Raw genomic sequence first — 13,981 nt, forward strand, 5'->3', positions numbered from 1 at the left:
AGAAGGTTAGGACACCACTTGGCTAAAGCTGCTGATACCGACCAATTAAGGTTGTGTATGAAGTAATCTACATTAGATTTTTGGATAGAATGAATAGCACAAGGAATATTCATTTGGTCCACTAAAGGAGCTCCACACCAAGCATCAGTCCAGAAGTTGATGGACATTCCATCTCCAAGTTCCAGTTGGAATTTTCAATCCACTCAAAGAAACTACCTTTGATACCAGACTAGATGGAGGAAGAAATATGATAACTGATAGGTTTATTGAATCTGAACACCCTGTCCCTCAGCAACTTAGACCATTGTTTAGGTGAATTAAAGAAATCTCAACAAAGCTTGATGTTGGCTGCTTCATTTATTTTTGAAATTGCCCTAATGCCAAAACCACCCTCACTAATAGGTCTGCATACCTTATGCTAATTCAAGTACACTTTTCACAAGCAAGTGTCTCAACTATGTTCGATTCATCAAAATAAAAATATAAAGAAATTACTTATCAATAATTTATAGAAGCAAAAATCATGGAAGACATATTTGTCTATGATAAATATAAAAAAAACATGGGAAATGTTTTTTCACGAATTAATATGAAAAATATATGATTCATATTTGTCATGACACATTTAATATTTATCATTAATGCATAGAAAATATGTGATAATTTTTTATTATTGAATATTATGTATAAAAAATAAACATAACAATTTTTTATCTATTAATATAAAATAATTGTGAGACAAAATATAGTATCCATTTTATATTTTACAATTATTCATATAACAATGATATGACAAATACTCGTGCTAACCCATATTTGTCATATTCATATAATATACTATGTCTTTCACATTAATTTTATCAATCACTAAATTTTTTTTGAATTATACAATTCATAAACGACTATTTTATCTAAATCATCCATTAATCATTGAACATTAATTTTAAAGAAGGCAAAATTATTTTAAAGGAAAAAACAAAAGGAAGGGGGACATGAGACCGGAACCCTCAAGGATTAAGCAAAACGAAAATAAGGTAAACCAAGCCTATTACGAACTAAGTCGTAAAAAACAGACACATGAGCTTCATTCCACCAAACAAAGCCTTGAATGGATAGGCCTAAAGAAGCTAGTTTGTCTGCGCAGTGGTTCCCTTCTTTGTAAATATGAGAAATAATAAAAGACATGTTATTCGTTCTATATCTACAATTGAGCCATCTATTCCTTAAGGAAGAAGGAACAGTGTCTAAGTTGTTATAGGCTTGTGCGACTAGCAAAGAATCGGTCTCCACCCACAAGAAGTTTCATTTCCTATTTGATGCTTCTTCAGTTACCCTCATTACTCCAATGAATTCTACGCTTAAAGCTTCTTCTGGATTCTTCTAAACCCTCCATTGATAACGAAACTAAGTTTTGGAATTGAGAAAGCAATGTAGTAGTTGATACGAGAGAAAATTAAAATAATAAATGTAAAGAAAACGAAGATAATGGAGTATCTTAATTTTCTATTTTGATTTGATTCTATGGTGTTTTGTGTTTATTATGGCATTTTTTTTGTGATTCTTATGGGTTTTGAAACTTTGGCCTCAAGTAAACACCATAGTCTCACTTCAGTGACTGTGCTAAAACTGAAAAATCCTTGGGTTAAGGGATTTGATCTAGTGCGGTGCGGATCACGGGAAGTAAATGTGGGTTACCCGTTGGATGTTTTTTGTATGTATAATCGTTTCGTTCTTTTTTTTGCTTACGTGGCAACAACATGGATTACTAGGGTTTTAAGGTTTTAAATTAATTTGTAAATAAGTCACTAAATGCGATCGGGAGGGGAATTGAACCACTTGATGCCAGAACTCGCCCCCGAATCGGACTAAGCCGGTGCTATAAAGAAAAAAAAGAAAAGAAACATGTAATGTAATTCATAAAAGAGACAAATTTTTTGTCTTTAGAAAATTAGTTAAACTTTTTATTTCTTTTTAAAAAATTAGTTAAAATTAATATTTGTTAATATGATTTGATATAAAAATGAAATAAATACAAAACATTGATTATAAATAAGAATAATCATATCATAATATACTAAATATAATTTGGTGATATTAGTATGAAACTGAAATTATGTTTTCCTTTCGGAAAGATGTCAAACACAATGTGTTAGACAATGTTGATGACAAAATTAAAATCGACATACTTAAAAAGCAATTAAAGTAAAGTGCATACACAGAGTTTGTAATCAAGTTCGGGATCCATTCAAATTGTGCTTCTTTTTTAGCAACTTGTAAAAATGGTAACACATGTTGAGCTAACTGTGAGATGAACATGTTTAAAGTTATGAGTATATTGTTTAACTTAATTACCGCTTTTTTCTTCGTTGGTGCTGCTATCTTGCGATCGCTTCATATTTTTCCGGGCTTACTTTTATGCATATCTCCATTAGGTAGAAGTCCTAAAAAAAGTTTACTCTAACTCTGAAAGTGGATTTCTCTAGATTGAGCTTCATATTGCATTGTTGAACTCGTTGGAACACGTGAGCCAGGTTCCGTCGTGCCGCTATTCCTTTTGAACTTGACGGTCATGTCGTCCATGTAAATCTCCAATTTTCCCCTTATTTCTTCCTTGAAGATTTTCTTCATCATCCTTTGGTATATCGTGAAGGATAGAAAAACACTTAGAAAGGGGGGGTTTGAATAAGTGTAGCTTTTAAAACTTGTAAGATAAAAACAATTTGCACAATGATTTTTATCCTGGTTCGTTGTTAACTAAACTACTCCAGTCCACCCCCTTGGAGTGATTTACCTCACCTGAGGATTTAATCCACTAATCACACAAGATTACAATGGTTTTCCATTTAGACAACTTCTAAGTCTTCTAGAGTATACTGATCACAACCTGATCACTCTAGGAACAAACTGCTTAGATACCCTCTAAGACTTTCTAGAGTATTCTGATCAACAACCTGATCACTCTAGTTCTTACAACTTAATGTAAACAAATTCGTTTAAGAGTTACAATGCTTCTTATAAAGCTATTATCACAACTGTGATTTTCTCTTAAGTTTAAGCTTAATCTCACTAATATATTACAACAGCGATGTAGTGAGGTTGAAGATGAAGTTTGAGAACTTTTTGAATTTGACAGCGTTTCTGTATATTTGCGCAAGTGTTGTGTTCAAAGTTCGTAACCTTGCTTCTCATCAGAACTTCAATTTATAGGCGTTTGAGAAGATGACCGTTGGGAGCATTTAATGCTTTGCGTGATCCGTACAGCATTGCATTTAATGTTTCACTCTTTTGTCAACTACCTCGAGCCTTGCTTTCGCTGTGTCTACTGACGTTGCCTTTAATAGCTACTAACGTTCCTTTTGTCAGTCAGCGTAGCCTGCCATCTTGTACTTGCTTCTGATCTGATGTTTGTGTAAACAACGTTTGAATATCATTAGAGTCAAACAGCTTGGTGCAGAGCATCTTCTTGTCTTCTGACCTTGAAGTGCTTCTGAGCGTGATACCATGAGAACTTCAGTGCTTCTGCTTCTGATCTCAGGTCCTTCTGATGCTTCCATAGACCATGCTCTGATTCTGCTTGACCATCTTCTGATGTCTTGCCAGACCATGTTCTGATGTTGCATGCTGAACCTTCTGAGTCAGTGCTTCTTGCGCTGATTTTGTGCATACTCTTTATATAATACCTGAAATGGAAATTGCATAGTATTAGAGTACCACATTATCTCATACAAAATTCATATACATTGTTATCATCAAAACTAAGAATATTGATCAGAACAAATCTTGTTCTAACAATCTCCCCCTTTTTGATGATGACAAAAACATATATAAATGATATGAATTTGCAATCAGAATATCAGACGGCTAAAGACAATTACACAGTTATAGCATAGCATATAAACATAGTGTGTGAATATGTCTCCCCCTGAGATTAACAATCTCCCCCTGAGATAAATAATCTCCCCCTGAAATAAATACTGGAAGAAATTTATAAATAAAGGACTTCCCTGAGTATTTTCCATTTCAGTTGAGACGATCACATATGCTTAGATCTTCAGAACATTCATAGCTTCTGATTCTTGCTTCCATAGGACAGCTTCAGAGCTTGAATTTCTTCTTGAATCATTGCATGCTAGATTGTATCAGAACATTGTTGAATGTACCAGAGCATCATCAGAGCATCTCTACATCCTGAAATGTTACAGAACAAACTAAACGACAAAAGTCAGAGCATGAATGAATCAGAACATAATATATGTATCAGAACATATAATACGTATCAGAGCAAAAATAACAATGTTTCAGAGCATATTCTATCATCAGAATATCATAACATTCTTCCTTCTTGCTTCTGATCTTGAAGCTTCATAGCACTCAGCTTGCTTCAATTTCCATGGGCTTGTTTCCATACAGAATTGCTTTTCCTCATGTCTTTGCTTCTCATGTTGAGCTTTTAAGAATATCTTCACTTCCTGCAAAACACTCAAAGACATAGAACTTGCAAATTCTTGTTAGAAATATGGAGACTTTCTCCCAGCAACTGATAATATAAATCAGATCATTTATCACATTTTCTCCCCCTTTTTGTCATAACATCAAAAACACAAAAGATTCAGATGAAAAACAAAACAATATGAGAGAAAAGAAGGATAATTTTCATTGATTGCAAAAGAGAATTATCAGAAGGTACAAGGAAGATGCATAGAAGACAGATGCAAGAAACAAAGAAACAACTAAGACACAAAGACTAAGACGACCCTAGCTTAGACATAATCTTGGCTAGCATGTCATAAATCCCAGCATTGCTCTCAGTTTGCCTCTCCATGAAAGAGCGGAACTCAGGATTGGTGTCTTCTTGCTTGTCCATACGAGAAGCTAGCTCAGCTTGGTTCTTCTGAATAACCTCTAGAGTCTTCACCAGAAGAGAGGGTTCACCAGAAGAAGCTTCACAACTTTTGTTCAGAGGGACAGCAATCTCAGCAGCAGCTTCCATTGTCAGATCATCATCATGATTTTCCTCAACAAGAATAGTCTCAGCAAGATGATCTTCAGCAGCAGCTTCTTCCATATAAGCATCTTCTTCTATGATGAAGAGATCCCAGAATAATTTCAGCCCAGAATTGATAGAACGCCCTCAATGTACCAGTTTGGTGAGATTGAAGACCAGTAGCGTAAGATATTTGTCCTTCAACCTGTGGCCAACTAACTCTGGCAGGAAGTGAACCAGTACATCCTTCTTCATCATCCAGGTTGTACAGCTTCCTTATCAACTTCTCAGTAATCACAACTTCATGCCCTAACACGAAGGAGATGATTGCAGTTGGAGTAACCGTTGCATGAGCCCAGAAATATTTTACAAGAGCCGGATAAATTGGTCCAACCAATCTATCAAGGTAGTTTGACCATCCTTGTGCCATTGTCTTTGCTTCAGGTTTGAAACCATGTGCTCTCAGATTTTCAAAGTCCACTGAAGACTCACAAAGAACTTCCATCTCTACAGTAGGAATGGAGCAGGTCTTCAACGGAGCATACCCATGCTTGCTAAACACCAGATGAGTGGAAGAAACTTCTGCTTGGCTTGAGGAACTTGACGAAGGATTCATGATGAGATGCTAAGTTGCAGACACAAGCTAGGGTTTATGCGATGAATGCAAAAAGAGAGGGACGAATGAAGAGAGAGAGTGAAAAAGATGAAATGAAGATGAAGAGAGGTATTTAAAAGATTAAAAAAATAAATGCAATATGGTTTAAATGAAATGATTACAGAAAAACATGACATCAATTTGCATTTAATGAGATATGACGTTAGGAGAGATAAAGTGACAAATTGAAATGATTTGCACAATTACCTATGGCGGCGTCTCCTCAACTGCACGCATGCTTTTCCAAAAATAGTGAACACGTGTTCATTTTCTGGAAAGACTGGTGACTGCTATTTTGCTATAAAAGAGATTCTGAATCAACTTAGATAATGAAACGTTAGTAATAACAGAATCAGAACTTCTAATTGATCATAATCAGAACTTCTTATAAAAACATAATCCCAACACATTTCAGAGTATAACCATACATAAGATCTTCTCATCTTCTCATTCTGGGCATAAATCCATACTGATATTCTTCAGAATGAACTTAAACCTATCTTCAGCAAGGGGTTTTGTAAAGATATCAGCCCATTGATGGTCTGTATCCACAAAGTTTAAAGAGAGAACACCCTTCTGAACATAGTCCCTAATGAAATGATGTTTAATATCAATATGTTTAGCTTTGGAATGTAAGATAGGATTCTTAGATAAACATATGGCAGAAGTATTATCACAGAAGATAGGAATGTTACTCTCATATATTTGATAATCTTCTAGCTGACTCTTCATCCAGAGCATTTGTGTGCTACAACCAGCAGCAACAACATATTCTGCTTCTGTTGTTGAGAGGGCAATGGTAGCTTGCTTCTTGCTGTACCAGGAGATCAGATGACTTCCTAGAAATTGACAACTTCTAGAAGTACTCTTCCTTTCAATTCTATCTCCAGCATAGTCAGCATCACAGAATCCTACTAAGTTGTATTCTTTAGATCTTCTGTAGACTAAACCAACATTAGTAGTACCTTTCAGATACCTCAGAATTCTCTTAACAGCAGTTAAGTGAGATTATCTAGGATCTGATTGGAATCTAGCGCACAAACACACACTGAATAAAATATCAGGTCTAGAAGCAGTTAAATATAGAAGAGATCCAATCATACCTCTGTACAACTTCTGATCTACCTGTTAGAACAAGATTTGTTCTGATCAATATTCTTAGTTTTGATGATAACAAGGATATGAATTTTGTATGAGATAATGTGGTACTCTAATACTATGCAATTTCCATTTCAGGAATTATACAAAGAGTATGCACAAAATCAGCGCAAGAGGCAACTGACTCAGAAGGTTCAGCATGCAACATCAGAACATGGTCTGGCAAGACATCAGAAGATGGTCAAGCAGAATCAAAACATGGGTCTATGGAAGCATCAGAAGAACTTGAGATCAGAAGCAGAAGCACTGAAGTTCTCATGGTATCACGCTCAGAAGCACTTCAAGGTCAAAAGACAAGAAGATGCTCTGCACCAAGCTGTTTCACTCTGATGACATTCAAACGTTGTTTACACAAACATCAGATCAGAAGCAAGTACTAGACTGGCAGGCTACGCTGACTGACAAAAGGAACGTTAGAAGCTATTAAAGGCAACGTCAGTAGACACAGCGGAAACAAGGCTCGAGGTAGTTGACAAAAGAGTGAAACATTAAATGCAATGCTGTACGGAATACGCAAAGCATTAAATGCTCCCAAGGGTCATCTGCTCAAACGCCTATAAATATGAAGTTCTGATGAGAAGCAAAGGTTAACGCACAACTGACGAATTCAAATACAACACTTGCGCATTAAACTGAAACGCTGTCAAATTCAAAAGCTCTCAAACTTCATCATCAAGCTCACTACATTGCTGTTGTAATATCTTAGTGAGATTTAAGCTTAAACTTTAAGAGAAATATCACAGTTGTGATTATAGCTTTTCAGAAGCATTGTAATAATCTTAGAATTTGTTTACATTAAGTTGTAAGAACTAGAGTGATCAGGTAGATCAGAATACTCTAGAAAAGTCTTAGAGGTTGTCTAAGCAGTTTGTTCCTAGAGTGATCAGGTTGTGATCAGGATACTCTAGAAGACTTAGCAGTTGGCTAAGTGGAAAACCATTGTAATCAAGTGTGATTAGTGGATTAAATCCTCAGGTGAGGTAAATCACTCCAAGGGGGTGGACTGGAGTAGTTTAGTTAACAACGAACCAGGATAAAAATCATTGTGCAAATTGTTTTTATCTTACAAGTTTTAAAGCTACACTTATTCAAACCCCCCCCTTTCTAAGTGTTTTTCTATCCTTCAATTGGTATCAGAGCGCCGGTTCTAAGGTGCAAGCACTTAACCGTGTTTAGAAAAGATTCAGGAAGAGAAAAACGCTTCAGTAAAAGATGGCTGGTGAAATTCCAACAAACACACCTACATCTACATCTGGCTCTGCTGAGCAATACAATGGAAATGGTAACAATGGTTATACTAGACCACCAGTATTTGATGGTGAAAACTTTGAATACTAGAAAGATAAACTGGAAAGTTACTTCCTTGGTCTAGATTGTGACTTATGGGATCTTCTGGTGGATGGTTACAAACATCTAGTGAATGCTACTGGCGTAAGGCTTACAAGACAAGAAATGAATGATGATCAAAAGAAGCTTTTCAAAAATCATCATAAATGTAGGACTGTTTTGCTGAATGCTATCTCTCATGCTGAGTATGAGAAGATATCTAACAGGGAAACTGCCCATGATATTTATGAGTCATTGAAAATGACCCATGAGGGAAATGCTCAAGTCAAGGAGACTAAAGCTCTTGCTCTAATCCAGAAATATGAAGCCTTCAAGATGGAGGATGATGAAGATATTGAGAAGATGTTCTCAAGATTTCAAACGCTAACTGCTGGATTGAGAGTTCTGGACAAAGGCTACACCAAGGCTGATCATGTAAAGAAGATCATCAGAAGCTTGCCCAGAAGATGGGGTCCAATGGTGACTGCATTCAAGATTGCAAAGAATCTGAATGAGGTTTCTTTGGAAGAGCTAATCAGTGCCTTGAGAAGCCATGAGATAGAGCTGGATGCAAATGAGCCTCAGAAGAAAGGTAAGTCTATTGCATTAAAATCTAATATTAAAAAATGCACTAACGCTTTTCAGGCTGAAGAAGTAGATTCTGAAGAATCAGAAGAAGAAGATGAACTGTCCATGATCTCCAGAAGGGTAAACCAACTCTGGAAGAGCAAACAAAGGAAGTTCAAAAGCTTCAGAAGTTCAAAGAAGTTTGAACGAGGAGAATCTTCTGGTGGCAGAAGATCTGACAAGAAGAAGGTCGTCTGCTATGAGTGCAATGAGCCTGGACACTTCAAGAATGAATGTCCAAAACTTCAGAAGGAGAATCCCAAGAAGAAGTTTCATAAGAAGAAAGGGCTTATGGCAATATGGGATGATTCTGAATCAGAATCAGAATCAGACTCTGAAGGAGAGCAAGCCAACTTTGCACTGATGGCCACAGTGGATGATGGATCAGAATCTACATCAGAATCAGATTCTGAAGAGGTATTTTCTGAACTATCTAGAGATGAATTAGTTTCCGGCTTGACTGAACTTCTGGAACTCAAGGCTCACCTTAGTATCAAATACAAAAAGCTGAAAAAGCAATTTGAATTTGAAACTAAGAAGCTGGAAGTGGAAAATTATGAACTGAAGGAAAAAGTTTTAAAATTATCCAATGATAGTGGATCTCCTTCTAAATCAGAAAAATCCATTCCTAGTCTCAATCATATTCTGAAAGAATATGACTCGAGCTTCAGAAAGTTCCTATCTAGAAGTATTGGTAGAAGTCATCTTGCTTCTATGATATATGGTGTTTCTGGAAACAGAAGGTTTGGCTTTGGCTATGAGGGTGATACCTCACATAAATTTGAACCTGTTGATGATTTGAAAATCACATACAAGCCATTGTATGATCAGTTCAAATATGGCCATGCACATGATATTAGGCTCACTTCACATGCACAGAGTTTTAACACTGTACACACCAAGAAGCATGTGACACAACCTAAGAAATATCATGATGTCAAACCTAAAGAATATCATGCTGTTCCTCCTGTTAATTATCATGCTAAACCCAAGTTCAATCAGAACTTGAGGAAAACTAACAAGAAAGGACCCAAGAAATTGTGGGTACCTAAGGAGAAGATAATTTCTGTTGCAGATATCCTTAGCTGCAAAGAGGACAAAGCACAAAATGTCATGGTACCTGGACTCTGGGTGCTCGCGACACATGACGGGAAGAAGGTCTATGTTCCAAGACCTGGTGCTTAAGTCTGGTGGAGAAGTCAAGTTTGGAGGAGATCAGAAGGGCAAAATTATTGGCTCTGGAACCATAAGTATTGGTATCTCTCCTTCCATAACTAATGTTCTTCTTGTAGAAGGATTAACGCATAACTTATTGTCCATAAGTCAATTAAGTGACAATGGTTATGATATAATCTTCAATCAAAAGTCTTGCAAGGCTGTAAGTCAGAAGGATGGCTCAATCCTATTTACAGGCAAGAGAAAGAACAACATCTATAAGATTGATCTTTCAGATCTTGAGAAGCAGAAGGTGACTTGCCTTATGTCTGTTTCTGAAGAGCAATGGGTCTGGCACAGAAGATTAGGACATGCTAGTTTGAGAAAGATTTCTCAGATTAACAAACTAAATCTGGTCAGAGGTCTCCCAAATCTGAAATATAAATTAGATGCTCTTTGTGAAGCATGTCAGAAGGGCAAGTTCTCCAAACCTGCATTCAAATCTAAGAATGTTGTCTCTTCCTCAAGGCCATTGGAACTTCTGCACATTGATCTGTTTGGACCAGTCAAAACAGCATCTGTCAGAGGGAAGAAATATGGATTAGTCATCGTAGATGATTATAGCAGCTGGACATGGGTAAAGTTATTAAAACACAAGGATGAGTCTCATTCAGTGTTCTTTGAATTCTGCACTCAGATCCAATCTGAGAAGGAATGCAAAATTATAAAGGTCAGAAGTGATCATGGTGGCGAATTTGAGAACAGATTCTTTGAGGAGTTCTTCAAAGAAAATGGTATTGCCCATGATTTCTCTTGCCCTAGAACTCCACAGCAAAATGGAGTTGTAGAGCGAAAGAATAGGACTCTGCAAGAAATGGCCAGAACCATGATCAATGAGACCAATATGGCTAAGCACTTCTGGGCAGAAGCAATAAACACTGCATGTTATATTCAGAATAGAATCTCTATAAGACTTATTCTAAATAAGACTCCTTATGAATTGTGGAAGAACAGAAAGCCCAACATTTCATATTTTCATCCTTTTGGATGTGTGTGTTTTATTCTGAATACTAAAGATCATCTTGGTAAGTTTGATTCTAAGGCACAAAAATGTTTTCTTCTTGGATATTCTGAACGCTCTAAAGGCTACAGAGTATACAATACTGAAACATTGGTTGTAGAAGAATCAATCAATATCAGGTTTGATGATAAGCTTGGTCTTGAAAAACCAAAGCAGTTTGAGAATTTTGCAGATATAGATATTGACATATCAGAAGCTGTAGAACCAAGAAGTAAAGCTCCAGAAGCTGAAAGTCTCAGAAGCAATGAATCAGAAGATCAAGTTGCTGCATCTTTAGAGAATCTCAGGATTTCTGAAGAGCCAACAGTCAGAAAATCTTCTAGACTCACCTCTGCTCACTCAGAAGATGTGATTCTTGGAAAGAAAGATGATCCTATCAGAACTAGATCATTTCTAAGGAATGACAATCAGAAGCAGTGATCAGAATCAGAAGGTGTAAAGTCTATTCAGTGCAACACAACTGTCATCAAGAGAATTCTGATAGTGAACACGTGTATGTACGGTTGATAAAAGCGTGAGTTAATCTGATGGGACGCCGCCCTAGGTAACTGTGTTAAATCATTTCATTTACCACGATCTCTCATCTAATGTCACTCATCATTTAATGCAATTGATTTCATTTGATTCTGTAACTGTTCATTCTCATAACTTCATTGCATTCATTTTCAAATCCGTCTCTATAAATACATTTCAAATCATAACGTTTATCTTTTTCGCTCCCATTCTCTCTTTCTTCTTGCATGCATTTTTGCAACCTTTTCAGTCTCTTCTCAAACCCTAAGCGCAAACTCAGATCTTGTTCTTCTAATTTCTGTTCTGCTTCAATGGCCGCTTCATCATCTCACAATGTTGGCTCATCTGTCCCTCTTCATCTTCAAGAAGAAGAAAATCAGCAAATCACTCTGGTTGTTGCCTGCTCTATTCCTAAGAAGGATCTGGAAGTTATCTGTGAACTAATGGTAGATTTTGATAGCATCGAAGAACATGAATATCATCTCAAAGAAGATATCATTTTTCAAGGATGGACTTCATTGTTTGCTGAGTTCTGTGGACCGGTCTACCCAGATCTTGTTAAGGAGTTTTGGGTGCATGCAGTTGTTGCTCCTAAATCCATACTGTCTTTCGTCCATGGGAAGTTTGTGGTAGTTACTGAGAACATCCTAAGAATGATGTTTGATCTTAAAAACCCTGAGGGTGCTTTTGAAATTGATCAAAGGGCTGATTGGGATGATGTGCTGTCTACCCTTTACACAGACGTCAAGAAGATAAAGCATGTTAAGGACATGAAAGACCTCTACAAAATCTAGACCAAGATTCTTCTGGGGTGCTTCTATCACAGGAAAGGAACACATGCTGCAGATTTCGTCAACAATGAGCAAAAATACATTCTGTATTGCATTGCCACTAAGAAGAAGGTTGATGTTATCTACATAATCTTCAATCACATGTGGAATGCTGTGAGGGATTCCAGAAATGCTTTCAGAGTGAAAAATTGTACTATCATTCCTTTTGGAAGAATCATTACAAACCTTCTGGTTCACTCCAAGATTGTTGAGAACCTGGAAGCTGAAGGTACTATCAAAGATCTTGTTGTTACCACCGGAAGTTGCTTGAATGCTCTCACTCTGAGAAAGATGAAGATTATTGATACTATCATCAAGACCCCTCAACCTCTTCCTGGAACAAGAAGCAGAAGAGATCCTGTCCTTGCTGACTTTGAAACCTTCTTCAGAAGTGAGGTACCAGGAGTCAGAACTAGGTATTTGAAGTCACTAGAAGAAGATGAAGGAGTAAAAGATCAAGAAAAAGGTGCTCCTGCTAAAGTAGGCCGCAAGAAAACTTTTAGGGCTGCTGCCTCAGAAGATGTTTCAGAAGCTGCTCCTCAAGCCGCTGAAAAGAAGGAAAGAAGGACCAAAAGAAAATTTGATCATCCTTCTGATAATCAGGTGAAGGTAGTTCAGAACGTAGCTGCTGCTACTGTTAAAGAGGTTGTTCCAGAAGAAGTTATCGCTAAAGTTGTTCAGGCTGTTTCAATTGATTTTGAAAAGAATAAGAAAGAGGCTGCTGACAAAAAGAAGAAGAAGTCGAATAATAATGCTGAAAATGTTAGAGTTGTTGAGAAGAAGAAAATCAGAAAAAGGAAGCTGATTTTAAATGACTCCGATGAAGAAGAGGCTGTTCAAGAAGCTGTGAATCAGCAGGAAGAAATCGTGCAAAGACCAACAACTCAAGCAGTTGAAGGTCAGTATGATGTTGTCAATGAGAAGGAAGCTCTGGAATCTGCTAGAAGGAGAGAAATCTCTCGTGGAAACACAAAGATTGTTGAAGAGCAGAAGAGTAAGAAGTAGAAGAAGCTTGAGGCTGTGTTCGAAGCTGTTCAGAAGGTATCCAAAGGTATACATCTCTCTGAACCTGATTCTGTTCCTACTTTTCATTCAGAAGTTGCACCAACAGCTGTTGCCCAAACCCCTGACCCAGATAAAGCCCCATCAGAATCACCCATCAAAATTCACCTTCTTACACCTCCTACTTCTCCTGTAACCAAAATCCGTACTCCTCCTCCTTCACCCATTCCAGATTCTCCCATTCCTTCTCCTCCACCCTCAACCAACCTTGCTTCTGACCAGGTCCTTGATAATCCTGTTCTGGATATACCACCTCTACAAACTCTTTTTCCACCACACACAAATATATCCATTTCTCAACCTCCTCCCCATGCCAACTATGAACCCATTCCTTCCACCTCTCAAAACAACCCATGTGTTTCTGATCTTCCAGACTCTGCATCACATGAGCAATTGCTCCGTGATTGCAACTACACTCCCAAGCCTCGTCCTGAAGCTGAAATGGTAGTGTTAGATTCTGAGAACGAAGCAGAATCATCTTTTAGGTTGGATAGAGAACCTCAACCCTATTCTATTCCTAACCCTGACTCTCCAATAACCAAAATAAAATCCCGCCAGGAATACCCTATTGGTGTAATTTTTGAATCGGT

Source organism: Vicia villosa, unplaced genomic scaffold (genome assembly GCF_029867415.1).
Source record: "Vicia villosa cultivar HV-30 ecotype Madison, WI unplaced genomic scaffold, Vvil1.0 ctg.000509F_1_1, whole genome shotgun sequence".
Lineage (NCBI taxonomy): Eukaryota > Viridiplantae > Streptophyta > Magnoliopsida > Fabales > Fabaceae > Vicia > Vicia villosa.